The following is a 26,663-nucleotide window of genomic DNA, read 5'->3' as shown; positions in this document are numbered from 1 at the left end:
GATGTAGGTTGGCACAAGTTTTACAAGCAATCCTTACCTGATTTTCATCAATACAAATATCAGCAAGATATCTATTTGAAATTTTCCTTTGCTGCTTATTTCTTTTCTTTTTTTAAGCAGCATTATGGCTGCCCCAGAATCATAATTCATTTTGCTGCTTCTTGACTTATTAATAAGCTGACACTCTCCCTGGTCTACCTTTCCTCCTGTTAGGTTTTTGGGCAAAAGAATGAAAAAGCTAAACTGAAACAGTTCTAAGGCCTCAAGGCCATGGCAGACTTTGACCACTCATGCAAAATAAAAAAGATGATAAATACAAAGTTCCACACAAATCAGGTGGGGAGCAAAGCCACTTATTATTAAGAGCTGACATTTGTGTAGGACTTACTTTAAGGTTAATAAATCATCAACTATCCTGTGGAGTAGATATTTTGGCTATTACTATAAGTGTTTTACAGATGGGAAAGAGAGGCACAGGGATATTGAAGGAACCAAAGGCCACATATCTACAAAGCTCTAATACCAGAGCTCTTTCCACTACAGCACACTTCCCTAGTTTCCCTGGACATCCCCAAGTAATTTGGGCATCTAGCTGGCTCAGTGGATAGAGTGCTGGACCTAGAATCAGGAAGACCTGAGTTTAAATCCAGGCCTCAAACATTACATGACCTGAGCAAATTGCTTATGCTGTTTGTCTCAGTTTCCTTACCTGTAAAATGAGCTAGGGAAGAAATTTGCAAACTGTTCCAGTATCTTTGCCAAGAAAAGCCCAAATGAGGTCACAGAGAGTTGGACACAACTGAAATGACTGAACAGCAACAACCCAGTTAACTGAGGCAAAACTGGAAGTTTTAGAATTGTAAGTCTTTCCATTTTCTACATCTGGTATAGGTGGAGACTGAGGAGTTAGAAAACTTGACTAATATGAAGTACTGGTTGCACACTAATGTTAATCATTGCTTAGAGGAAAGGCCCTGGAGAGTAGCATTATTGAGAAATATCAGAAATGCCCCTTTGCCCCCAAATATTTTCTCCATAAGTTTGCCATGGCTGACTTTAATAGCTCAAGTTCTGTAATTTCAGGGCTGTGCATGTTCTTTCTACTGACACTAATCAGGGCCCTTCTCTGTTTTGGTTGGCGATCTTAATGAGATGTTGTGGCCAAAAAATTAATTGCCCCGTGGCCAATCTGTGTCATCAGCTTCCCCAGATTTAGGGAGGCTGGTCCTCAGATGATAAACATGCAGTATGTTGCCAGCCCATACTGGAATCTGGCCATTGTTGTTTGATTAGGAGCAGCCAAAACCTGAGTTCCATTGGCATAGCACTCAAGAATATAGTCAATGCCAGACCACAACGATGCACTCTTGAATGAAATGATTTTTACCTCTAGGGATTCACTTCAGAGTCCCATTTAAAATTCAAATGTGCCCAAAGGAATAATGATGATGAAGTTGATCATGATCATGATGAAGAGGAAGAAAAAGAGAAGGAAAATGATGTGGATGATGATGATGATGATAATTTGTTGTTGTTTTTTGGTTTTGTGTGTTTGTTTTAAGTTTTTACATAGTTTATTTATGCGGTGATGAAAAATTTTCTTCATGGGTAAACATCTTCCATAGTGCTTTTTAATCCTTCTGTTGTGAAATCTCCAGCTCACTTTTTGCCAGCACCAACATTTGCCTTTGCAGTACCCCTGACTTTCTTCATTCTGTTCTTGCGTTCCTTTCACTGTTTTCTTGACGTCTTTTTCTTCTCACACAAGCCATGCCTTGCAAGTCTGTGCTTTGGTTCATTTTTCTTTGCATAGTCAAGGGAACCATAAATCATGCCAAAGCCTGTTGTTTTGCCACCACCAAAATGGGTTCTGAATCCAAAGACAAAAATGACATCTGGAGTTGTCTTGTACATCTTGGCCAGTTTTTTTCGAATTTCAGTCTTGGGCACTGTGGCCTTTCCAGAATGAAGGACATCTATAACCATCTGTTTACGCTGAAGAAGTCTGTTTGTCATGAACTTCCTGGTTCTGATGGTTACAGTGTCATTCATGGTGGCGGCCAGCTCCTCGAGCAGCAGGAGAGAGAAAGGTGATGATGATAATTTGGACCTATTTCATTGATGAAGATCAGGGTTCAGGAAACGATGACCCTTGGGTCAAATTCAGCCCAGCATATTTTTTTAACATAATCAATGAGCTAAGAATAGTTTTTATACTTTAAAATAAAATTTTATAGTATTTAAAATGTAAAAACCACTCTTACATTTGGCCAGCACCAAAACAGGTCCTGGCTGTAGTTTATTGACTCTTGATATAAATAATGGTGATGATGATGACTAATATTTTAATGGTACTTTAGATTTTATGAAGCACTTTACATATACTCCCCCATTTGAGTCTCAGTACAAGTGCAGGTAATATTATTGCCATTTTGCAGACGTAGAAACTGACATTCAGTGAGGTTATGTCTTGCCCATGGTCACACAACTGCATAAGCAACAGAAGTGGCTTTTGAACCCAGGTGTTTTGACTCAAAGTCTAACACTCAAATCACTGTTTTATTATTGTTGTTGTTATTGTTGTTGTTGCATCATTATTCTTCATTTGTGCTTTAGCAGTGATTCATGTATCAGGTTGTTTCTCAGAATGATAGATAGAGGATAGATAGATAGATAGATAGATAGATAGATAGATAGATAGATAGATAGATAGAAGCATAGGATTGGTCATTTTTGCAACAGCCTCAGAGAATGGAAAATGCTAAAACATAAGCTGTTATAGACTTCAATGGGACATGATAGTAGAGGGAGCATTATGAGGAGCTGGGAGAGACAAAGGATCTAGAGGAAGGAGTGACACTACAGGGAAATGGGAGAAAACCTGTCCATTGTTCCGTCCTTTGCAGTTTTACCAAATTGTTGAAGATAAAGAGCAGAAGTGGCATACCAGAAAACAATCTAGAGACGAAAGAGAATCACAAATGAGAAATAAGCATGAACTTCCTGTTGGCCCCAATAAAGCCAAAGTAGCTCTTTTGAACAAGCGATCCCCTGGACAGGAAGGGGATTGCTTTGATGGCATGGTGAGGAGAGGCCAGTCCCAGAGCAGCACATTCACTTTGGGCACCTTATAAAGATGTTGACAGACCCGAGAGAGTTCAGAGAAGAGCAGTGAGATTATTACAGGGGCTGGAGGGATTGATTTATGAGGAAAGATGGGAAAAGCTGCACTGTTACCGTTTGGATAAATGATAGCTAAGGAAGGCATAATAGTATCTATAAATATTTGTAGGGCAGAAACAGCAAGAAGAGAAAAGGGATTTGTGTGCTACTGATGGAATACAATACCCTCAGCTTTTCTGCATTCATCTACCAGGAAAAATCTTTGCGATAGCAACATCAGGAAGACAAAAAAAAAAAGAGCCCAAAGGGAAAAAGGTGAGATAGTCCACATTCTGTCACCCTGATTTCATTTCAACCTAATTTCATACAGTTCTCTAATGCATATGTTACATTCCATCAATTGTTAAACCATTCTCTGTCCCTCACCTCTTCCAAGCACCCTATGGCTTCTTACCTCCCTGCCTTTCCCAAATATGAATGGAATGCCCTCGATCTCCTTCTTTACATGTTGAATTTTCTTTCATCCTTTGAAGTCCAGTTCCAATGCTACTTTCTTCAGGAACTTTTTTCCCTGATACCTCTGGTAAGTAATAAACTTTTCCTCCTCAAATATTACCTCTCACTTTTATTTATACCTTTTTAATGCATTCAAAATGTAGTTCATATTATAATTAACTCTGTGTGTGGAGAGAGAGAGATGAGCATGGCATAGTGGATAGAAGGTCAGCCTTGGAGCCAAGAAAATCTGGATTCAGCTTCTGCTTCCTGATACATGCTGTGGTTCACAGGAAAGACATTTAACTTCTTAGTGCCCCCCAACAAAGGCAACTTTCTGAGATTATAAATTAGAGAAGAGTCACAAATCTGCATCTTTGGAGGGACTTGCCATACTGGGAGCTCCCCATCCTGATGAAAGCAGAGGTGCAGATCAAAGTTCAGCTAATATAATATCATTCCCTTCATGGAGTTTCCAGCCTAAAAGAACATATCCATACCTCCATCAATCCATGAAGGGAAGGAAAATGCCTTAGCTAAAATTTAGTCTGGACTTTTGATTTCATCAGTATAGTGATTCCATTCACTGATGCTTCAATCCCTCTGTAACTTAGTCCCATAGAGTTGACTCGAGGCATTGAAAGCTTAATGAATTGCCTATGGTCACACAGCTAGTATCTGTCATAAGAAAACTTGAACCCAGGTTTCCTGACTCCAAGACTTAACCATTACATCATATTACAACCTTCGGCCTTTTTCTCTGTCTTTGTTTCTTTCTCTCTATTTCTATCTCTTTCACACACAGCCATGTATACGCAGCCACAAATAGCTAGAATACAAAATATCACATTAGAAGCACATTTTTAAAGTATAAAAACGTGCTCTGTGAGGTCAGAGAAAAGGTCATGTACAAGTAGCTATATATATGTACTCTGCCAGTAAACTCTGACCTCCATGAGGAAGGGGAAACCATGAATTAAACAAATGTTATATCCGCAGGATTGTGCACAGCCCTGTGCACAATGGGTGCTCAGTAAGGGTTTACTGAATGGAATGGGAGCTCGAAGTCCTCAGAGCCAGATTAAATTCAGTGAACATAACTAAGTTGATCATGCTCCCTTCAGCCTGGATTGTGGATAGAGAGGTGGGATGGAAGCCTTCATAAAAATGAGAGTGGAAAACAATCTTTACAACCTGTGCCCATCCACACTCTTGAAACACGACCTTAAGTAAAGCTTCTGTTGCTGCTGTGACAGTTTTTTCTCATTGTCTCCAGATCCTTCCTCTCTTCTCCCTCCTCTTCCAGTGCTTTCTGCACTTTCAGTTTTGTTCTAGGCTCAGATAAATGCAAACCTTCTGCATGAAGTCTTTACTGACCATGCACAGGTGAAATGATCTCAATTTTCCCTAACATTTCTAAGGCCCTGAATGTTGCTAGCATTTATTGGACTATGGTTCCTTTGAAATAAGTACTTTGGGGTTCTTTTGTGTACCTATCTTTTTCTGCTCCACAATATTGTATACAGGACAATGGGAAGGGTTCAGAAGAGAAGCTTTGGAATGTCCCTTTGAAAGGTTTCCTCCAATTCTAAAAACTCTAGGATCCTCTAAACAGGGATACTTCTCAAGATCCCAGCCTAGTATCTAGTAGAGTGCCTTACACATAGTAGGGATACAACAAATGTTTGCTGATTGACTGCTCCTCTCCCCACACTTCATATAGAGTTACAACCACTGTGCCTAGGCAGTAAGTACTACTAGGTAATTAGCATAAACCAGGACAGCTTTCTGTCTCAGAGGGGCATCGGGCTGGAGCTTCCAACCTCAGGCTGAGTGTTCCCAGCCACTGGTGAATCTTTCGCTGTGATTGAAATTACTCAGAATATAATAAAGAATCTCCCACTTGGGACCTGTAGGCTTTTCCACCTACCATTTCTTATCAGAATAGTTAGCATTCATGAGTCATTTTGAACTTGGCCACAATGAATTGGACTCATGGTGCCCCTGTTGAACCCCCCTGACCCTGGATGTAAGCAGCAAGATGACCAAGGCTGCCACTAAAGCTGGGCACTCAAACATACAAAGCCTGTACCACTTGTGGCAGCTGCAGTTAGTATGGACGATTGGTTTGGATGGATAAAAACAGATTTCCCAAACCAACTGTATTCAATGCAACATATTTTTCATACATTTAATGGAACAGAAATTTTTTATTTTATCCGACATTTATGGGCATTACTAGTGTTCTGTGGAGGGAGGAGAGACCTGGTGGGGAGAGATAGCAGGTGTAGGAATCATATTATTTTTATCATAAGATTAGGGCTCTCTGCGATTTCCTCCCCAAGGCCCCTTTCCCCTCCTCCCTGTGTAGAAAAAAGCAAGATTATAGATGGAAGCTTCTGCTGTACAAAGCCCAGGCTGCTCAGCTAACCCTTCCTCCCGAGCCGTTTAGGCACCAGAGATCCCATTATTTAATGCTAATGTCTTGTTGTTCTAGTGCCTGGCACTAGGAGATCCAGATTCTTGGCTCCATAACCCCGGGCATCAGCCAAAGCAATAAAGAAGAGACAATTCTTCATTATCATCCCTGGATGATTCATAGTGACAATGAACGGGCATGCTTGAGGTTTGTTTGTCTTTTTTATTTAGGACATTTGTATAGAGCTTTGCAGTTTTTTTCACATACTTTATCTCATTTGATTCTTCCAACACTTCTATTCAATATTCAGCTCATCAAGTTATGATTTTGTTTTATATTTTAAAGCAACAGGTTTAGCTATTTGCTGTGTATAAGGAAGACCACAAGGCTTATTAAATTGTGATCTGGTGACAATCGGCTTTTGTTCTCTAATCCTCCTAAAGATTAGTAATTAATGAATCAGAACTTTCAGATTATTTGGGAAAACTAACAACGCCTGAGATAAAGATGTCTTCTTCTTTCTCTTTATCATTTCTGTGCTTTCCCTTCTTTTCTCAGACTTTTATTCGAGAGACTCAGTTTCCTCGTCGACAAATTGAAAGGTTTGGGCTCGATGAAGGGCAGATGGGTACAATGGAATTGAAATGGCATTGGAATCAGAGGGCCTGGTTTTTATTCTACCTTGAGTATCTAGGTCTTGGTACTCTCAGTTGTAAAATGAGGGGTTTGGATTAGATAGCCTCAAATGTCCATTCCAGTTCTAAATCTATGATCCTATGACCCATAGATTTCTTTCTAGCCCTAACTTTCTGTCATTGTGTATATTTCTTTTGGCTATTCCATGGTAATTACCACAGTATTAGGCATATAATAGATGCCTAATAAGATAAATACTTATTAAATTCAATTAAACTATCAAGTTATAAGTAATAATTCTGATGACAACTAACATTTACATAGCACTTTAAGGTTTGAAAAAATACTTTGTACATATTACCTCCATCTCCCTCATCACAAAAGCCCTTTGATGAAACTGCTTTGATTATCTTCATTTTGTAAATGTGGAAACTGAGTCTAAGAAAGTTCAAGGGCCTTAACCAGAATCACAAAGACAGGTTAAAAAAAATCTGTTTTCAAGTTACATATTTCTCTAATCTCTCAAATGTATGCCAGAATTATCTCTCACTGAGTGAAACTTAGTTAGCCAAATGACTCCACGCAACCTCATCTCTACTCCTGGGAAAGTATTGAAAATCATACATCGTGTCAAAGTTAATGACATTTCTGTTTTATCTGTATATAAAAGATGCAACATTGTACAATCAAATATGGAGCTGAACATTAGATTTTGAAAAGCCTTTAGTAGTTTCATAGTACCATTTGTTAATCTTGCATTAAATATTCCTAGCTCATCATTCTCTTTAATGGTGTGGCTAAATATGTTGGATCAATGGAAACACAACTGTATGATTAGAGAATACTGGAGCTTACAGGAATCTTAGACAAAAATATAGTCTAATCACTTCACTTTTTCCAGGAAAAAATTGAGGTCCAAAATGAAGTAACTTATGATCATAGGATCATTAATTTAGAGCTGGAAGGGACCTTAGAAGTCATCAAATCCTAGTCCAATCCCCTCATTTTGCCGATGAGAAAACAGGCCCAGAGAAGTTAAATAACTTAAGCAACATCAAAGAGGTAGTAAATATAAGAAATGGAATATGAACCCAGTCCCTGTGAATCTAAAATCTGGTACTTTCTGAATATTCAAGACACATCTAAGGTCTTCTGACCCTGAATCCAGTGTTCTTCCCATATTCCACCATTGCTTCCTTTCTTTGACAGATAGAGGATTATCTGAGATTTATGTTTGATTTACTTTGCACTCAAATCTAATTGAATCTGCCAGGTCCCAAGAATGAGAACAAAAAGCTCAAAGAGGGGTAGGTCACTATGGATGATGCTTATTATACTGAATTTAACAAATTAAAAAATTCTAGGAGTTTTTTAAAAATCTTAGTGTGTCTCTCCTCTGTCTCTATCTCTCTCTGTTTCTCTTTCTTTGTCTATTTCTGTCTCTATCTCCCTCTTACCTCTCTTTTAGTTTCTGTCTGTCTCTCCCATCTCTCTCTCTCTCTCTCTCTCACACACACACACACACACACACACACACACACACACACCCCTGTATGTTTTTCTATCTGTCTCTGTCTCCTCTGTCTCTCTGCCTCTCTGTGTCTCTCTATCCCTCTCTCTGTCTCTTTCTTCTTTGTATGTGTTTATGTATGTTTCTGTCTGTCTGTCTTTATCCCTCTGTTTCTGTCTCTCTGTATCTCTGTGTGTATCTCTGTCTCTCTCTGTCTCTGTCAGTCTCTGTCTCTCTTTCTCTCTCACATTTTCTCTCTCCATATTCTATTCTTTCTGTTTTAAGCTACAACCAGGACTTAGAGGAATGAAATATTGTCCCTGGCTGAAAGAGCAGTAGGCTAGCAGACTGTCTGTTCTTTCCAGACTGGCTCTGCTGTAAGAAACAGAATGGCTTGGAGCTTGTGTTCATATCACAGATGCTGAGCAGGTGAGCTTTAAAAAATGGGATTTCATCTGAATAATCTGTCAGGCTACAGACCCACAAAAAAATGCCATTTCTGACTCCAGCCACAATGAGTGATTACTTTGATAACAAATTAAAACAAGCTTGGAAATTGGAAATAATGAGAATTAAGCAATCTCTAATGAAGGACTTGGCTCCCCCTTTCTGAACATTTCCTTCTATATTAGCCATAAACATGAGCTCTTCATTAATAGAAATGGGTTCGTTGCTACTAGCCACAGGGGGAATCTACTGGATGTGTGACACTAACTTCCCACCTGATCAAGAAGACAACTTGTTCTTAATGCAAGTACTTTCTTGGGAACTTAAAAAAAATGTTTATGTCTCCTTTGGCTTCCTGCACATGAAGCCTACTGCAATGCTCAACTTTCAAATATTCACATATTTTCTGAGTACGGGATGTTTATGGCATCAGATAATTTCTGGATGATTACTGTTTTTAATAACCATTTAATTAGTATATTAATCAGAAATGTCCTTTTGGCTTATAGAAGGCACCAAGGGACAGAGGTAAGAAGCAAAGATATTCATATAGCAAACCACTTGCAGGAAAAAAAAAAATCTGTTCTTTCAGGTTGAAAGATACAGAAGAGCAGTTGCTAAGTTTAGCCTAAAGAATAGAAGATTTGGGAGAGAGGAGGGTGATAGCTGTCTCCAGATTCTTAGAGTTCTGTCACACTGCAGAAGGATTACACTTGTTTTACTTGGTCTCAGAGGACAGAACTATGAGATAGGGGGTGGTAACTTTGAGGGGCAGATTACAACACTACATAAGGCAAAACTTTCTGATAATTGGAGTTATCCAGAAGCATACAGGAATATCTCAGAAGGTAATGAGCTCTTCATAAGTCATGGTTCCAAATCAGATGAACATTTGATAGGATATTGCAGTACGAATTCCAGGTTAGGAAGAGATTGGACAAGAGAATCATAGAATTTGAGCTAGAATGGACCTAAGCAAACTCATTTTATATACTAGGAAACTGAGACTGAGAGGTAAAATTACTTGCCCAAGTTCGCAAAGATGGTAAATACCAGAGCCAGGATTCAAATCCAGGTCCTCTAACTCTAAATCTGGTACTTCTTCTGCTAAACCACACTATACTTTTCAATTCTGAGATCCTGGTACTCCCATGATTTCTAAGCTAAAGTCCCAACTGATAATGCTAAAGAGGGTCATGTAAAAATACACCATTGATTGTCCCTCAAAGTGGTGTCTAATAGAACAGGCATCCTCTAATGCTCCTGGAAGGCTGTATATATTGAAGAACAGGAGCAAATCATCTTGCATGTCAGCCGTGGACAAGAGCAAACAATGTTTCTTACAGAGTAAGATATTTAGATTGGGGACCATGAACTAGAACTCTGACTTAGAAATCATAGAAGTAAGAGGATCTCAGAGTTGAAAGAGATCAGAACAGCATGGTTTATCAGAAGGGGCACCAGATTTAAAGTCAAAAGACCTGGATTTGAATCCTGGCTCTAATATTTACTATCTTTATGACTTTGGACAAGTAATTTCATCTCTCAGTCTCAGTTTCCTAGTCTCTAAAATGAACAAGTTTGATTAGATGATATTTAAGTTCCCTTCCATCTTAAATGATTGGAATTTGTTTGGGATTCCTTACTTTCTCCATCAAATTGAGTCTCCTTTTTAAAAAGAAATACAGAAATGTACAATGACCCCAACAGGTTACTATACTAATAACATCATATTCGTGTATACATATATGCTCCATACTCTCAAATTTTCAATTTTATCAATTACACCATTGCCATCCATGGTACAGTGTCAATTTGGAAGGAAGCCTCCAGTGGAATGCCCTTGGCATCTGTGCTTGACACTGAGCTGTCATCCACCATTGTTGTCAATGACATGGATAAAGGCGGATATCAAATAGTTATCAAATGTGAAGCTGACAAAAATAATTTTGGGATAGCCAGCACACTGACTGAGAGAGTCAGGATTCAAAAAGATATATTGACAAGCTAGAATATCAGGATTGATTAATTAAGATGAAACTTAATAGGGATAAATATAAAGCCTTATTCTTGGGTTCAAAAAGTTATCTCTACAAATATAAGATGATGGAGGCTTTTCTAAATAATAGTTGGCCCAAAAATTAGCTGGGAGATTTAGTTGGCTTTAATATGTGTCAGTATGTGTCAACAACAAAAAGTGAACCCAGATAGTGCCTGCAATCTTAGGTCGCATTAAAAAAACACATAGGCACATAGTGTTCTGCACAGGGAAGTGACTGTCATAAGACAATAGGATATTAGACATAGAACAAGAGTCTCAGAGGCCATCTGTTCTAAACCCTTCATTTTACAGATGCAGAAACTGAGATCCAAATAGACAAAATCAGAATGCTACAGAGGTGGCAATTTGAAGAACTGAGATTTGAACCTAATTCCTCTGACTCCAAACCAGGCGTTCTTTCCATTGTCTCATGCTACCTACCACTAGGATTTATGTTTCCCTTGTCACATTTCATCTAGAATATTGTTTTCAGTTCTGGGCACCACATTTTAAGAAAGACATTGAAAAACTCACAAGAGTCAAGTGATGGTGAACAACCAAGATGGTGAAAGGTCTCATATGATGTGAAGGTCTCTTGAAAGGATTGGAAAAGTTTATCCTGGAAAAGAAAGAAAGAAAAAACCTTGGGGACAATATGATTACTGTCTCCAAGTATTTTTAGCATTATCAGGTGGAAGAAATATTACACTTGTTCCATTTGGCCCCAGAGGGCAGAACCAAGGGCACTGGGTAGAAATTGTAAAAAGACAGATTCGGGTTTAATGTAAAGAGAAATTGGCTGACCATTAGAGTTATATGAAAGTGGTATGGGCTGCCTCTGGTGATAGCAGTATCTTTGCCACTGAAGGTCTGCAAGCAGGGCTAGATGATTATTTGTTGAGGATACTGTGAAGGAGACTCACCTTCCAGCATGGTTTTGACTAGGTGACCAGTGAAGTCCTTTGCAAGGCTGAGACTGAGATTCTTTAAATCACAAGTTTCTATGTTATCTGTATATGATAAGAAAAGAAGTCACTCTCTCTTCTCTTTTACCTCTCTCTCCTCTCTCTTTTCTCTCCTCTCTACCACCTTTCTTTTCTCTCTCTCTCTCCCTTTCTCTCTCTGTTTCTTTCTATTTCTCTCCCTCATCTAGATGAAGAGTGAAGACATGATGAGGAATAATCACTGTGGACCCCTCCCTTCAAAAATGGATGTTTCATTAGGGCAAGTGCTGTGATATTTTCTGTCTGCGACTAGCCAGTGCTAACATGATTTCCTTTTCATACTGATTTTGATGGACAGTCTCTTTTCTAATGTACAAATAATCTTTATGACCCTGGTAAGAAGGTCTGATGATACTCAGCTGAGCAATGTACCAGAACTGAAATTTCCATCTACTTGATGTTTTGCATGGGGGCTTTGATGAAGTCACTGTCACCTGCTATTAACTTAATATCAAGTCTTAATAGGGTCCCTTTCTTTCCATCTCCACGCTGTTGGGGTCCAAATTAATTACTAAGTAAAAATTCTGCCACATAAATCCTCACTTGGCTGGGAGGGAGAAAAAAGTTTCCAACCTTATCTGAGAGCTTAGAGCTGATAGTGAAAGAAATATTGCAGAGCATTCTCCAATTGATAGGTATGCACTTTCAAGATTTTTTCCTACCACAAAAGTGCTACTGCTACATGAATATTTTGCTCTATGTTTCTTTCTTTGTCTGAACTCCTTTTTGTATATACACAGCAGTGAGACTTCTGGACTAAAAAAGGTATAAAGAATTCTAGCTTCTCTAATAATTCCAGATTGTTTTTCAGAATGGTTGGACCAATTCTGTGTCAATATACCTATTTCTCCCCAGCCCCTCCAACATTTGACTACTTCTACTTTTTCCTTTACCAATTTGCTCGCTGTGAGTGAAACCTCAAAGTTGTTTTGATTTGTGTTTTTCTTATTTTTAGTGATTTGAAACAATGTTTCACGTACTTGTTAATTGGTTATTTGAAAACTAATTGTTCATATCTTTTAGCCATATTGTGAAGGGCTGAAGAAATTGCAGCATATGAAAGCAATGGGAGGGAATTATATTGTAAGGCACAAAGAATATGAGAAATGCAGACAAACATGGGAAGACGTGTATGAACTGCTTTAGAATTAAGTAAACCAAAACAGGAAAATAAAATACGTTATGACTACAAAATACGAAACAAAAGAACATGAAAGCAAACTCTAGTACCATTTAATTGTAACAGTCAATTCTACCCTCTGAAAAGAGATGGGAAAATGCACCTTTCAATAAGGAACTCATGAGTGCTAAATGTTGTGTATGCTGTCAGACGTAGTTGAGCTATGTTATTTTGTTTTCTTAACTTTTTCTTTGTTATAAGGAAGGACTCACTGTGGGAAGTTGGATAGGAGGGATGATTGTATAAATGTTTATATGCACATATGTGTTCATGTTTATAATGTTAAATAGCATAAATAATACTTTTAAGTGAAGGATACTGGTCAGACACTTCTGAAGCAACATAAAGACCTTGAGGTTATCAAAAGGATCTTGCTAATTGATGACTCTTATCTCCCTAAGCAAGAATCTTCTTTGCCAAATATAGTCTTTTAACTTCTTTGTCATTTAAGTGTTGACCCTTACAATCCATTTGGTTTTTCACAGTGTCAACTTTACCATTAGATGCTTGCCTACAATGCATGGTTTTAGAAGACTCAGACCTTTTGTGTTATCTTAGACAAGTCATTTCTCCTTTATGATTTTTCACTTGTTCATCTATAAAATGAAAAGCTTGAGTTAAATTATTTCTAAACTTCCTTCCAGCTCCAAATCTCATGATCCTTTGATCCTAAGCCTTTCAAGAGAGCAATGACAAGGCTTGTCACTGATGCTTAAAATTCCACTATTAGAGACTCCTTATTTTGGATTAAGACTCAGTTAGCTATTAAATAATGATCTCCCTGGGAGAGAAAACATGTTGTATTGTAAGTTCAGATATGTGTGTATTGGATTATCCATTTAATTTTTTCAGGAGAAGGATAAAGAACAGTCTTCAGTGGGGCTGCTTTATCAGAAGTCTGTCCCTGCCATTCCCCTATTTGATAAATTCCAGTGGATGCCTATTACCTCAAGGATTAAATATAAAGTTCTATATATGCTTTTTTTCATAATCTAGAACTTTGGTACCCTCTTATCTCTCCATTTTCCCCTTTACTTCCCTCCATACATTCTACAATTAGCTATGCTAGTCAATTTACTATTCCTCCTACCTATGACACTCCACCTTCCATCTCTGCACCGGCTGTCTCTAATGCATGGAGTGTTCTCCCTCCCTACCCTTGTCTCTTAGCTTCTCTGGCTTCCTTCATATTTTAGCTCCAATCCCACCTGTTGTTGGAGACCTCAACTGGTCCCCTAGCTCCTAATACCTACTCCTCTGAGATTACCTTCTTTCTACTCTGTACATGTCTCATATATACCTAGTTATTTATAAGTTTTCTCCCCCTATATAATGTGAGCTTCTTGAGAGAAGTGATTAGTTTGGTTTTGTGTTCTGCTTTTCTTTGTACCCTTAGCACTCAACACAGTGCTTGGAATGTACTAAGTACTTAATAAATATTTTTATTAAATTGTTGAAAACAAGATTAATTCAAGTAATGGTCTAATACTATTCTCAAGCAACATGGATTAGCGAACAGAGGGAAGGATTTGAAGTCAGAAAACCTGAATTTGCATTCTGGTCCTGCTACTTACCAATGTGAACTTCAAAAAAAAATCACTTCTCAGTTCTGTGCCTCAGTTTGTTCATCTGTAAAACAAGGAGAATTGAAATAAGTGACATTTAAAGTCCTTCCAACTCTAAATCTTATGACCCTACAATCTCCATGGGATCATTCTGGTGGCAACTTAAGGGAAAGTAAATCAACATCCCCAACTAATATCTACTGGGCTCTGACCAGGTTCTATAGTGGCAAAATAAGAATTAATATCTAATGTTTTATAGTAAGAATTAATATTTAATGTTCTATAGACATGGGTACACATCTGGCCTCAGGTACTTATTATCTGCATGACCTTGCCCAAGTCACTTGGGCAGCTAACTGCTCAGATGATAGAATGCTTGCCCTGGAGTCACAAAGACCTGAGTTTGAAGTAGCAGCAAAAGTAGCAGTAGAAGTCATGACAATAGCAGTAGTCATAGAAATAATCACTCTTTGCTCAGTTTCCTCATCTATAAAATGAGGGATTTGGATCAATGGCTTTTAAAATCCCTCCCAGTTTTCAATTTATGATGCTATGATGCCAAAGTCACTGCTGGTTCTTTTCTACCATGCTAATCCCTAAGTCCATCTGACTGGTGTGGATTTTGTTCCATGAGCCATCTTAATATAGATACTACCCTTCACACATATTTATTGAACACCTCCCATATACAATGTATAACTATAGAAGACATGATCCCTGCTTTCAAGGAACTTACAGTCTAATAGAAGAGATGACGCATTCACACATAACTGTATTACACGGTGATTAAGGTGACCATGATGTCATGAATCACTGGATGGGTGTTGCCTCTGTTTAAACTGAGACCTGGGAAAGATCGGTGCTTAAAAAAGCCAAGGTTTCCCACTGCATCGGGACCATCTCCAATTGTCCTTACCTATGTCTTTCCACTGGACCCAGATGGCTCCTTAGGAGACAGTAAGGCTGGTGACTTTGCACAATGCTCCCTCACTTAAATACAATTCACTTTCAAGTCAAGACCTCACCTTCCTGATGTCATGGTCCTCTTTGAGAATGAAAGATAAGCAACAATCTGTGAGTAGTAGCAGCTGCCCACTGGGAACCCAACTGGCCACTTCCAGTTGGGCAACGTTGCTCCTTCCTTCCTTCCTTAACTCCTTCCCTCCTTCCCTCCTTCCTCTCCCTCTGCCCACATAAGGAATCATACCCTTAACTGTGGGTGCTCTACCCAAAAGAATATACACCTTAATTGCTGAAACCTCACAAGATATCTTGAGGTTTACATGCTAGATTTATTTTAAGGACCATGCCTTAAACTCAAATCACTCTAGTTTTGAATGATTAGTCAACAATAGGTCTCAGCCCAAGCCTAGCTTGGTCATTGTTTGTGCTCTGATGGCTCAGAGTGAGTGTAAATAGCAATTGTTTCTGTTTTGGCCAGAAATATTCAGGATCTTCCCCTCCCAGATTGATTTTGGTTTTTTGTTTGTTTGTTTGTTTTTGTCTAGGCAAAAGTGGCTTCATTTCTTACCTAGCCTTGATCACTGAATCGGTGTTGCCTCAGTCAAACTGAGACCTGGGAAAAATGGCCAAGGTCTCTCACTGCATCAGGGCCATCTCCAGGCTTCTTGATCTGTGTCTTGCCACTGAACTATGATGGCTCCTGAGGAAAGAGTGAGGGTGGTGATTTTGCACAGCCCTCCCTCACTTAAATCCAGTTCATTTGCAAGTCATAATATCACCTTCCTGTTGTCATGGTCCTCTTCAAGAACTACGATATCACATGGTATTATATAAGTGCTATGCAAATGTCATCCCCAAAGAAAATTTATCAGCATGTCAGAAGAAGGAATGCTTGTTACTGTTGGAGTTGGGGCAATAGAATGAAGGGAATTAGGGAAAACATATCATTTGGGTTGAGCCTTGAGAGATGAGCGGGATTTCAATAATACTCCTATCCAACCCAACATGCATTTATAAAGATTCAAGCCATTATGACAGGAAATCAAAGGATAAGCTACCAGCCCCTAAGAACTTCCTCCAAATTCTCTAGCACCACACCAATATCATTTTATACTCACAACAATCCTGGGAGATAGGTTGTTATTATTATCCCCATTTTACTGAGGAGAAAACAGAGGCAAATATTTGTTAAATGACTTGCCCAGGGTCACAGAGCTAGTAAATGTCTGAAGCTGTATTTGAACTTAGATTTTCCTGACACTATCCACTGTACTATCTAGCTGCCTATAAACTAACATGAAACAACTAAAGAAGAAGAGAAGGTAGAGGATTTGGAACAATATAATCCAGATGGGCAACAACAACATGTCCCTTAATTTCTTTGTGTGTGTCTCCTTACATGTAAAATGAATGAGTTGGATAAGGTGATCCTAAGGTTCCTCTAAGTTATCAAACTCTGTAATACATCATAGTACAGGTAGAGAGAAGGTCAGAGTCTTACTTTCTCCCATAAATGCACTGTGTAGCTCTAGGCAAGTTAGTTAACCTTCCTTTGCTACCTTTTCTCAATCTGGAAAATTGAGAAAATAATATTTTCCAATCACCTCTTGGCCTTTGGTAAGTGAGCAGAACAAGTCAACGTTCATCGAAAGAAGACAGAGGTCATAGCAGTGAAAGGCATCTCTTTGAGTGCAAAGAGTCCCAGACCAGTCCCAGACTGTGCCCCTGTCTGTGATTATTTCTATAAATACAGTATCTTAAAATGTATATCACTGGTGCTTGGAAAGGAAAAAAGTGTCCCCTGTATTTATTGTTTCTCCCCAGCAGGGACTGACAACAAAATTCTGAGCAGAAATTGGTGATGGAGTAAAGAGGTACATGCCAGATCTCTTGAATTGTGGTTCTGGGCTCCTTCCACCAGACTACATGGCCTCTATGGCATCTCTCCAGACTCTGAACAAAGATACCTCAATCTGATCAATGCCAGGGCCAAACTATGTATAGTACTCACGTAATATCAGCCCACCTCTCATACTAAACTAGCTTCTTAGTTTGTGGTTCTATTTACTTCAGCCATACCATTCTCATTCATCTCTGCTTCTATACAAGTCTCCATTCTGAATCAATCACACACCAACCAAATCCAATTGCAACTTTCACATTTGTCCCAGTTCCAGTCCCATTGCTGGCTCTTTCCATTTAATATGAGGGAAGGGCCTTTACTTTACAAAGATCTAAAGCAGGCCTGCACAGCCTGTGGCCTGTGGACTTCTTATGGCACACCAAAGAATTTCAGGCATCCCACAAAAAACATAGAAGATGTTTTCCTCTACATTTTTCAAGGGCCGCCTGAAATCCTTTGGCATGCCTCTGGGTTGCTTAAAGCTGTGAGCTGCTTACAGCTGTGGGCTGTAGGTTATGCAGGCCTGATCTAAAAGTACCATATCATAGGAAGTATAGGCCACTATGTGGCATCAAGTGGAAAAGAGTTTAAGCAGTGCCTGCAACTTTGCAAAATCAGTCCCCCTTGTGAAGCTCTCCATAGCACCAAGGTTACAGGAAACAGAATATAGTGGTGTCTAATTGAACTTCCACTTGTGCCAGGGTATTCACTGGAGCCAAATAATGGGAAAGGATTGCTGCTGAGGATGCACAGTAGGTGGAGGAGGACTTGGATTCAAGAATCAGAAGACCTAAGTTCAAATCCTTACTCTCATGCTGATGACCTTTATTACTTTGGGCAAGTCTTTTAACTTCTTGCAGTTCAATCTCCTCATCTCTAAGACAAAAGGGTTGGACTGGATAATCTCTGACTTCCCTTTTAGTGATAGGTCTATTTTCTATGGTCCCAGAAAAAGAATGTGGTTGGAAACTGTTTGAGGTTGGAAGGTACTATCTACCTACAGATGCACCTGAGGTGCATTTTCTACTCCTTCTACTGTTTTGTCATTGTGGTGAGTAAGGGGTTAGGATGCTTCTGAGTTCTGAGTTCCTGAGTTAAGGTCTGGATTGTGGCTTGTGATTTTTCAATGTACACAAAATTCATAGAGTATTGGGAGAAGTAAGTGATGATGAAGCTGTAGCCAGATTCCTCCCATCATCATCATCATCATCATCATCATCATCATCATCATCATCACCATCATAACAGATAAACTAATGTAGACAAGGTCAACAGCAAGCAACAGAGGATAATCATTGTATTGCAGCACCCATGTTAATGTGTCATCAAGAAAATGTGAACTCATAGTCATAAGATTTTAGAGATAGAAGGGACTTTACAGAACATCTAGTTCAATCCCATTTTATTATAGAAGAGCAAAATAAGACCCAGAAGGGGAAAGTGATTAGCCTAAAGTCACATAATATTTTTTTAAAATATACATTTTATGTACTTAAATACAGTTTTAAAAATACATTTATTTTCCCATATACTATAGATATTTCAAATTCTTACCACTGTCCCTACTTTGTGATAAGACAAACACAACCACAATTAAGAAAATAACTGATACAGATGTCAAGATTGGTAAATGGATTCTTTTAAAAAGCAGGGAAGCATAATACAGTTTAGAAAAGCTTCCAACAAAAATATTGAAAATTACATATCTGTAATTAGGGCAGCAATTACATGAATGAATGAATGAATGAATGAATGAATGAATAATTAATTAATTAATTAATGAGTCTGCCATCCTGTAACACAGATCATAAACCTACAGTGCCCATTCATCTACTATTTTGGTCCATTTCCTCTAGCAAATCTTGCAGCTGACATGTAGGTATTCCTTCAGGTGTCTTGACATTGCATGGATATCAAAGTAGAGAAGAGGCTCCCTCACTCTTGCTACATGACCAGAAATGTTGTTGTTGTTGTTGTTATTGCTTGTTTGTTTTTGTTTTCTCCAGTCATTCACTTTTAGGAAAACAATTTTTATAGCAAGATCCAAAGCTTAAGGAAGGAAAATCCAAAATATCTGGAAAATTGGACTATTTAAAATATCTCATTTTATTGCAGTTTCCAGATAGCCAACTATTACTGTACATATTGCAATTCATTATTTCACAAATTATCTCAACTGCATACGTCTTGTAGGATTATGAGGTAGTTGAGGGCAGACATGATACATATGTATCCAACTTGGATCTAATGCCCCCAATACCTAATACAAAATTAAGCACATAACATATATTCAGTAAATATTTGTTGATTAGCCACTAACTTTAAAGAATGTGAAGTCTCATGCACTTCTTGAATATAAGTGCATAATAATGATGAAAATAATAAGAAATAGACATCAACAAAGGAAATAGCAATTATGTTTCATTTCTGAAAATAATTATTTGCCAGCATAACAACGATGAGTTGAATTAGTCAATTACAACAGAATAAGTAGAAAACAACAATTATTTGATTCATTTCCAGAAAATGCTGATCACCCCAAAGATACATCCTAATTTCAATCATAGATTAAATGAACTCATTATATAGGCTACATTCTTCATGTCATTTTTTTTTTAGCATAACCCAAATATCCTTGAGGTTGGTTATTCCTTTTGGGCCAATGAGAAAACACTCATCAACATTTCTAGCAAACAGGGCAGAGAAAGGCAAGACATGTTTGCTTGGTTTTGAGGAATCTGGCTCTCAAGACCTATTGATTATATACATACATACATACATACATACATACATACATACATACATACACACACATACATACATACATACATATATACATATACATATACATATATACACATGTATATACAAATATACAGGTATAGATAGACACATATATACATACATACACACACACACATATATATGTTGGTTTTCTTCAATTGCATCAGTTCAGGTGAATTCCCTAAAAATGACAAAGCTGACACAGAGACATGTTACAAGCCAGTGGTCACAACAGTAATCAACAACTATTAAATGACTTTTAGAGACATAACCTTCCTCAATCTTGTCCAACCTCCACGGCTGTCTTTTTTGCCTCCATTCACTGGGAAGTATGGGAAATGAATGAAACAGTTCAGTAGAAAAGAGCCAGATTTTCCCAAAGTGAATAACATTGAAGAGAAGTGTCCCCCACCAAAAATAAATAAATAAATCATACAACCACTCTCACTTTATAAGAAAATAATGAAGTGGGGAGGATACATGAGGCAGAGAGAGAGGAGCTAGTTTTTCAGAGATAATGGAAATATCCTTCCCTCAACATGCTCCTGTCTAGGCAGTGCTTTGAGTTCAGAAAAGAGTGGATTGACCCCCAGAGGAGTGATCTGAAGTGTGTTATTTCAAATGTAAGTCTATTTAGGCACTAAAATGGAGAATGAATGACTTGTCCAAGGTCACAAAGCAAGCAAGAGGTAAATGTAAACAGGCCCTTGGATTCCAATTTCTGAGTCCTTGATCTATGGGCCAGGACAAAATTTCTCCCCAGAGCTGGAAAATGCATTATTTATGCCTTATTTTCATTAGTATGAGTGAGAATGTATTTTTCTGTTGATGACTTAGGGGAATCTCTTGATAATTTTTTTGTAAATATATAAAGCCTGCGGGAAGTATAGTATTCCCTTGCCGTTGTTTTGTCCTTACTCCATTCACCCAATTTGGATCCCTTCTATCTTCCCACCTCCTCCCCCACCCCATCCACTTTGGAATCCAGGTCTCCACTGCTTTGTAGCACCAAGGAGAGCCTAGATTGTTCCTTGAGCCCCAGTGATAGTCCTGATTCTTCCTTCCTTTAGATCTCTCTAAGGAAATGGCTCAGATGGTAGAAAGAAGCAGAGGATCTGGTGGTGTACCCCAGTATTTTTATGTTTCCATATAACAACACCTACTGGAACTAGTGAAAGGGCACCGCTCGCTGTCCTTGTCTCTCCAGAGCACGAATAGCATTTATCTCTGTGCAGCGGGCAGCGCCAACTCGGGTTTTTGTCAACCTGTCAATTTTTTTTCTTAAACAGAAAGCAGAGTTCAGTAAATAAAGATAAATGATTGTGCTCCTTCTCTGCAGACCCTGGAGCTAAACTGAACAGGCCTCTTATGGTTTGGCCCTGCTTCATTGACTGTTCAGACAGCCCAGTAATACGACAGATGTACCCAGCCGTTCCCTCTTCCCCGCTGTCCATTAGATTATGTTCATTTTGTCTGAGATGCCATTAGAAGTCTCAAGGTCAAAGAAGTCACAGAGAAGAAAAGAGGAGGACTAATTTTCCCCTGCAGCCCTTCATTGCCTGAAGAACCACTGGACAGGCAAGCATACACGTTTGCAAGGGGCTCAGAGTGGGGACTCAGCACAATTTACTTGAAATAAAATGCAGGTGTACCATTAACCCAGGCACATTTCTGGCAAACTGGTAGAACTAGGAATCAGACACATTATTTGAATCAGAGAGGAATATTATTTAGGATCCTTTCCCAAATGACAAATGCATTTTTGTTTGCTTGTTTGTTTTGTTTTAGACCAACGATGTATTGAGGAAGACCTGGTGGGACAGAGGGTACTTGCAATTTATTTTTAAGGTACTTTCAATCCCAAAGTCTGTTTTTCTTGGACTTTCCTTATGTCATCATGAAAATAACCTTTGTGAGAGTTACAAGAGGGACAATCCACCTAGACTTAACAAGAACAATACTTATTAACATACTTAAGTAGATTGTGTCTTGCTTCTGTTGAATTCAAAGCCTTTAAGAAACATTGCCATGCCACTTAGCAATCAGAATCAGAGACAGAATTTTAGGGTTCAAAAAGCTAATATAAGTCACTTAGTCTAATTATCCCTCATTTTACAAATGAAGATGCTATAGTGCTTTGCTTTAGTCTCTCATTGCCTCTTTGCAAGGGTTTCGCATCCTCAACTAGAGTTGGAGCTCCCCAAGAACAGAGATTCTTTCTCTCCTTTGGTTCCTTATGTAATCTAACACATGACATCACACACAGTAAGTACTTAATACTTGTTTATCACGTTACAATATAGATGTGCTGAAGCTGTAGCAATCAGAAACTGGGTAGAGATTTTTGAACAAATTAGACTGCATCCTTCTACCAACTTCTACCTAGGAAATGAGAAGAAAAAAAGAAGCTTCCCATCACTGGGTTATACTGAATTTGTGGTATCCAACATCTAGATATATGTCATTGCAGTCTCCAAGCCAACAACTGACATTTCAGACAGAGATTTAAAAAGAGGCGGCATTGCGTACATCATCATACACCACAATTTGAGTTCTAGCCTTGAATGTGAGCAATATGCATAGGACGTTGGTTGCCTTCTTTAGCCCTTAATTATGCACAGATTCCTAGGGCAACCATGATAATGGCGCCTTCTAATACAAAGGGCACACAAATATTTGTATCTCCCTATCCTCCCATTATATTGAAGATTTGCAAGATTTGCCTAGTGACAGAATAAGCACTTAATAAATGTTTTGATTTTTTTCCCATTTACTCATTCATTCAGTTATTCTTGGGGAAAGGAATCATATCTATATTTCTTCTTAATTAGTTTCATAGGATAAAAACATGGGAGGGAATCTTACAGATTATCTAATCCAATGTTCTCTTTTTACTGTTAAGCAAAAATAGACCCAGACAAATTAAGTAACTTGACCATGATCACATAGGTTTAATAATGGAGTTGAGATTTGAACCGAGGTCCATTGATTCAAATCCAATTTTCTATCTGATATTTTTAAAATACCTCTTAAAGTCAAGGAATATTTGAGTAAAAAGAGATATTTGAGAATAGGGTAGTACAAAGAACATTGGATTCACCATAAAAGGATTAGGTTTAAATCTGGCTTTTTTTTTAACTTTCTACCTGTATAACCTTGGGAAAGTCCCTTTTGGGACCCAGTTTTCTCATTTGCCAAATGAGGTGGATTAGTCAGTATCTAAAGTACTTATCATAAAATACTATATTCCAAGCAGTATGGGAGAAATTAGTTTTACACTAATACCTCACACTTTGACCAAGAAAAGCCCCAAATGGGTACATGACTTTGATTTAAGAGGTCATACATAAATACATTAGAGAAACATTGAAAAACTTATCAGTTTTATGGATAGGAAAAAATTTTATGATCAATCAAGGGATAGAGAGGATTACATAATATTAAAATGAATAATCCTAATTATATAAAATTTTTAATTTTTGCACAAACAAATTCAATACAACTAAGATTATAAGGGAAATATTTAACTGGGAAAAAATTCTTTGTAGCAAGCTTCACAGATAAAGGTGTTATTTCAATAACTATATAAGGAATTGATTCAAATTTATAAGAATAAGAGCCATTCCCCACTTGATAAAAAATCTAAGGAAATGAATGGGCAGTTCTCTAGGGAAGAAACCCAGACTACCTATAAAAATATGGGTGGTAGGGGGAGGGAATGCTACAAATCACTAATTAGAAAAAGGCAAATTAAAGTAAGTCTGAAATTTCATACCCATAAGATTAGCAAAGATGATAATTTAAAAAAAATAAAAAGGAAAATGGTAAGTGTTGGAGGGCTTGTGGGAAAACAGACAGACACATTGAGGCATTATTGGTGCACCTATGAATGAGCACAACCATTCTAGAAATCAATCTGAAATTACACACAAAATGTTAGTGAACAATGCATGCCCTTTGATTCAGCTAAAACATTGTTAGGCTTATATCAAAAAGAAGTGAAAGAAATTAGAAGATTTCCTATATGCTCAAAATCATTTATAGTAGCTCTTTATAGTGGTAAAACCCTGAAAACTAAAAGAACACCCATCAATAGGAAGGATGGGTGTGGTATATGAATATGCTGAAATACTATTGTGCTATTAAAAAAAAAGAGGAGAGAGAGACCAGTGAAGCTTAGAATGGTCAGGGAAGATTTCATGGAGCAGATGAGTCTGCTAGAATTGTATTGGTGAGGGCAATACAATCTTAGAACTGCAAGGGATCTAAGAAGTTATCTTCTCATATATCACCAATCATAGGATCTTAGATCCAGAAGAGGACTTTTATATCATATATCCAATCCTTCGTTTTAAAAATCAAGGAAATTGAAACTCAGAGAGGTTAGACAACTTAATCAAGATCACAAAGTGTGCTAATAGTGGTCAAATTTTGTGATTTTTTTTCTAACTCTTTTCACATCTCACATTTCCCTATCTGTGTTGTCACCCTGATATGAATTGGACCCTGAAGGATAGATGGGTTTTGGACAAGTGGAGATAGAGGTATACTATATTCTAGAAATTCCGTGCAGGTGAAACCACCTATGTATAAGGGGATGAATGTTCAAAATACATGCCAAGGAACTGTGAAGGAATTTACCTAGATAACAAATTTCTCTGACCTCAGCAAGGCATATGGAAGAAAGGATGAAAGATGGTGGGGAAGACATTGAATATGAAATGATGGTAGCTCCTCCATCAGGGCAACCTGATCACTGAGTTCTTGCTACTAAAGTTCTTTTAAGGTATAAATCTATGATTCTGTGAACATTTCAGAACACCAAGATCCAGCTAGCAATTGATTGATACCCAAATCTTTTCAGAGCATGTAATCTCAGTTTAGGAAAGTTTCAGGGAAGATGGAACATAGGGCATCAGGTAAATGATGGTTACATATACTGAAAGACTCTTGGACGGAACACATACTTTCCTGTTCCCATTCTGGAAGGCTCTAGCCACTGCTGAGCTTGTCACTTTCATGAGCACTAAATTCACTCAAATGTTAATGGATCTGAAAAAATAATTACAATGGTAACAAATTAGGGGTCTGTTACACTAACTAACTTTTCTCTATTAACAGAGAATTTACTTTGAGGAAGAATAGAAAGAGCCAAGTGAGCAGATTTCATAATTGCCAAACTTTATTTTCACTCTGCCTCCAACTTTCCCGGTGAAACAGAACATAAAGAAAGCCTTTTACAAATGGATAATTATATACTCACACATCTCATGATTATGAGTGCATAACCTTCTCTTTTCCTTCTCTAATGTGACTGAATACTATCATATAGATAGATGATTCTGGCCAATTGAAAAAGAAAATAACAAATTAAAGTCAAATGTCTATGTCTACATAAACTATATACCTCTATTTATATAACCTTGTGTTAATATTAATTTTCTTTTTGTCTGGAACTATGATTTTATTGGTGTGAGGAACTTTCTATTGTGGAAATTTTTCCCACCTTTGGGCAACCCTTCTGTAATTTAAAGTCTGAGAGAATGGCCTGGGACATTGAGGGAGTAAGCAAGCTCCTACTCACAAGACAGGATATGAGAGGCAAGCCTTAAACTGAGGTCTTTCTGACTCCAGGGCTGACCTTTTGTACATTATGCCACAGCCTCAATTATATTAAAACATCAATATTTATAGGAACTTGTAATTTAGAAAGTGTTTTATTTATTTGATTTTTTAACTGAAAGAGGATTTGAATGTTATCTAGTCAAACTCTGAGGCACAGAGAGATGAAATGAATTGTGCAAAGTCATACATAGAGGAGGTGGCATAGCTAGGACTGCAATTCGGATCATTAAGCTTCCATCCCAGTTTGCTTTCATTTACTTCAATCATAGTAAGTTGTGTTGCTAAGTTGAGAAGGGTAAGTTTTAACCAAAGATACACTTGGGATGCCAAACCAGGGACTTGATCTTGAATTGGTGCTCTTACACTTAGTAGACTGAGTTAAAACCACTTAACTTCTCTAAAATATCATACTTCTGCCACCAACCTCATATGATTGTTAGGAGAAAAGAATCAATCATCAACAGTTAATCAAGAAGTATTTGTTAAACTCCTTCTATGGTGCGGGGAATGAGAGAAGGAGAGGAGAGGAGAGGAGAGGAGAGGAGAGGAGAGGAGAGGAGAGGAGAGGAGAGGAGAGGAGAGGAGAGGAGAGGAGAGGAGAGGAGAGGAGGGGAGGGGGAGGAGGGAGGGGAGAGGAGGGGAGGAGAGGGAGGGGGAGGGGAGAGGAGGGAGAGGGAGGGAGGGGAGGAGAGGAGAGGGGAAGAGGGGAAGCGGAGGGGAGGAGAGGAGAGAGGGGAGGGGAGGGAGGGGAGGGGAGGGGGAGGGGAGGGGAGGGGAGGGGAGAGGGAGGAGAGGGGAGGGAGGGGAGGAGAGGAAGGGAGGGGAGGAGGAGGGGAGGGGGAGAGGGGAGGGGAGGGCAGGAGAGGGGAGGGAGGAGAGGAGAGGAGGGGAGGGCAGGAGAGGGGAGGGGAGGAGGAGAGGGAGGGGAGGGGGGGAGGGAGGGGAGGGGAGGGGAGGAGGAGAGGGGA

General features: G+C 38.5%; 1 pseudogene; it reads right to left on the bottom strand.

The window, feature by feature from the left end:
- Positions 1-1,592: 1,592 nt before the first annotated feature.
- On the bottom strand, positions 1,593-2,085 carry LOC110208017 (small ribosomal subunit protein eS24 pseudogene; annotated as a pseudogene).
- Positions 2,086-26,663: the final 24,578 nt, after the last annotated feature.

The sequence above is a fragment of the Phascolarctos cinereus genome, unplaced genomic scaffold, assembly GCF_003287225.1.
Source record: "Phascolarctos cinereus isolate Bilbo 61053 unplaced genomic scaffold, phaCin_HiC Scaffold_4;HRSCAF=312, whole genome shotgun sequence".
NCBI lineage: Eukaryota > Metazoa > Chordata > Mammalia > Diprotodontia > Phascolarctidae > Phascolarctos > Phascolarctos cinereus.
The sequence above is the reverse complement of the archived record's forward strand: the minus strand, read 5'-3'. Positions and strand labels throughout refer to the sequence as shown.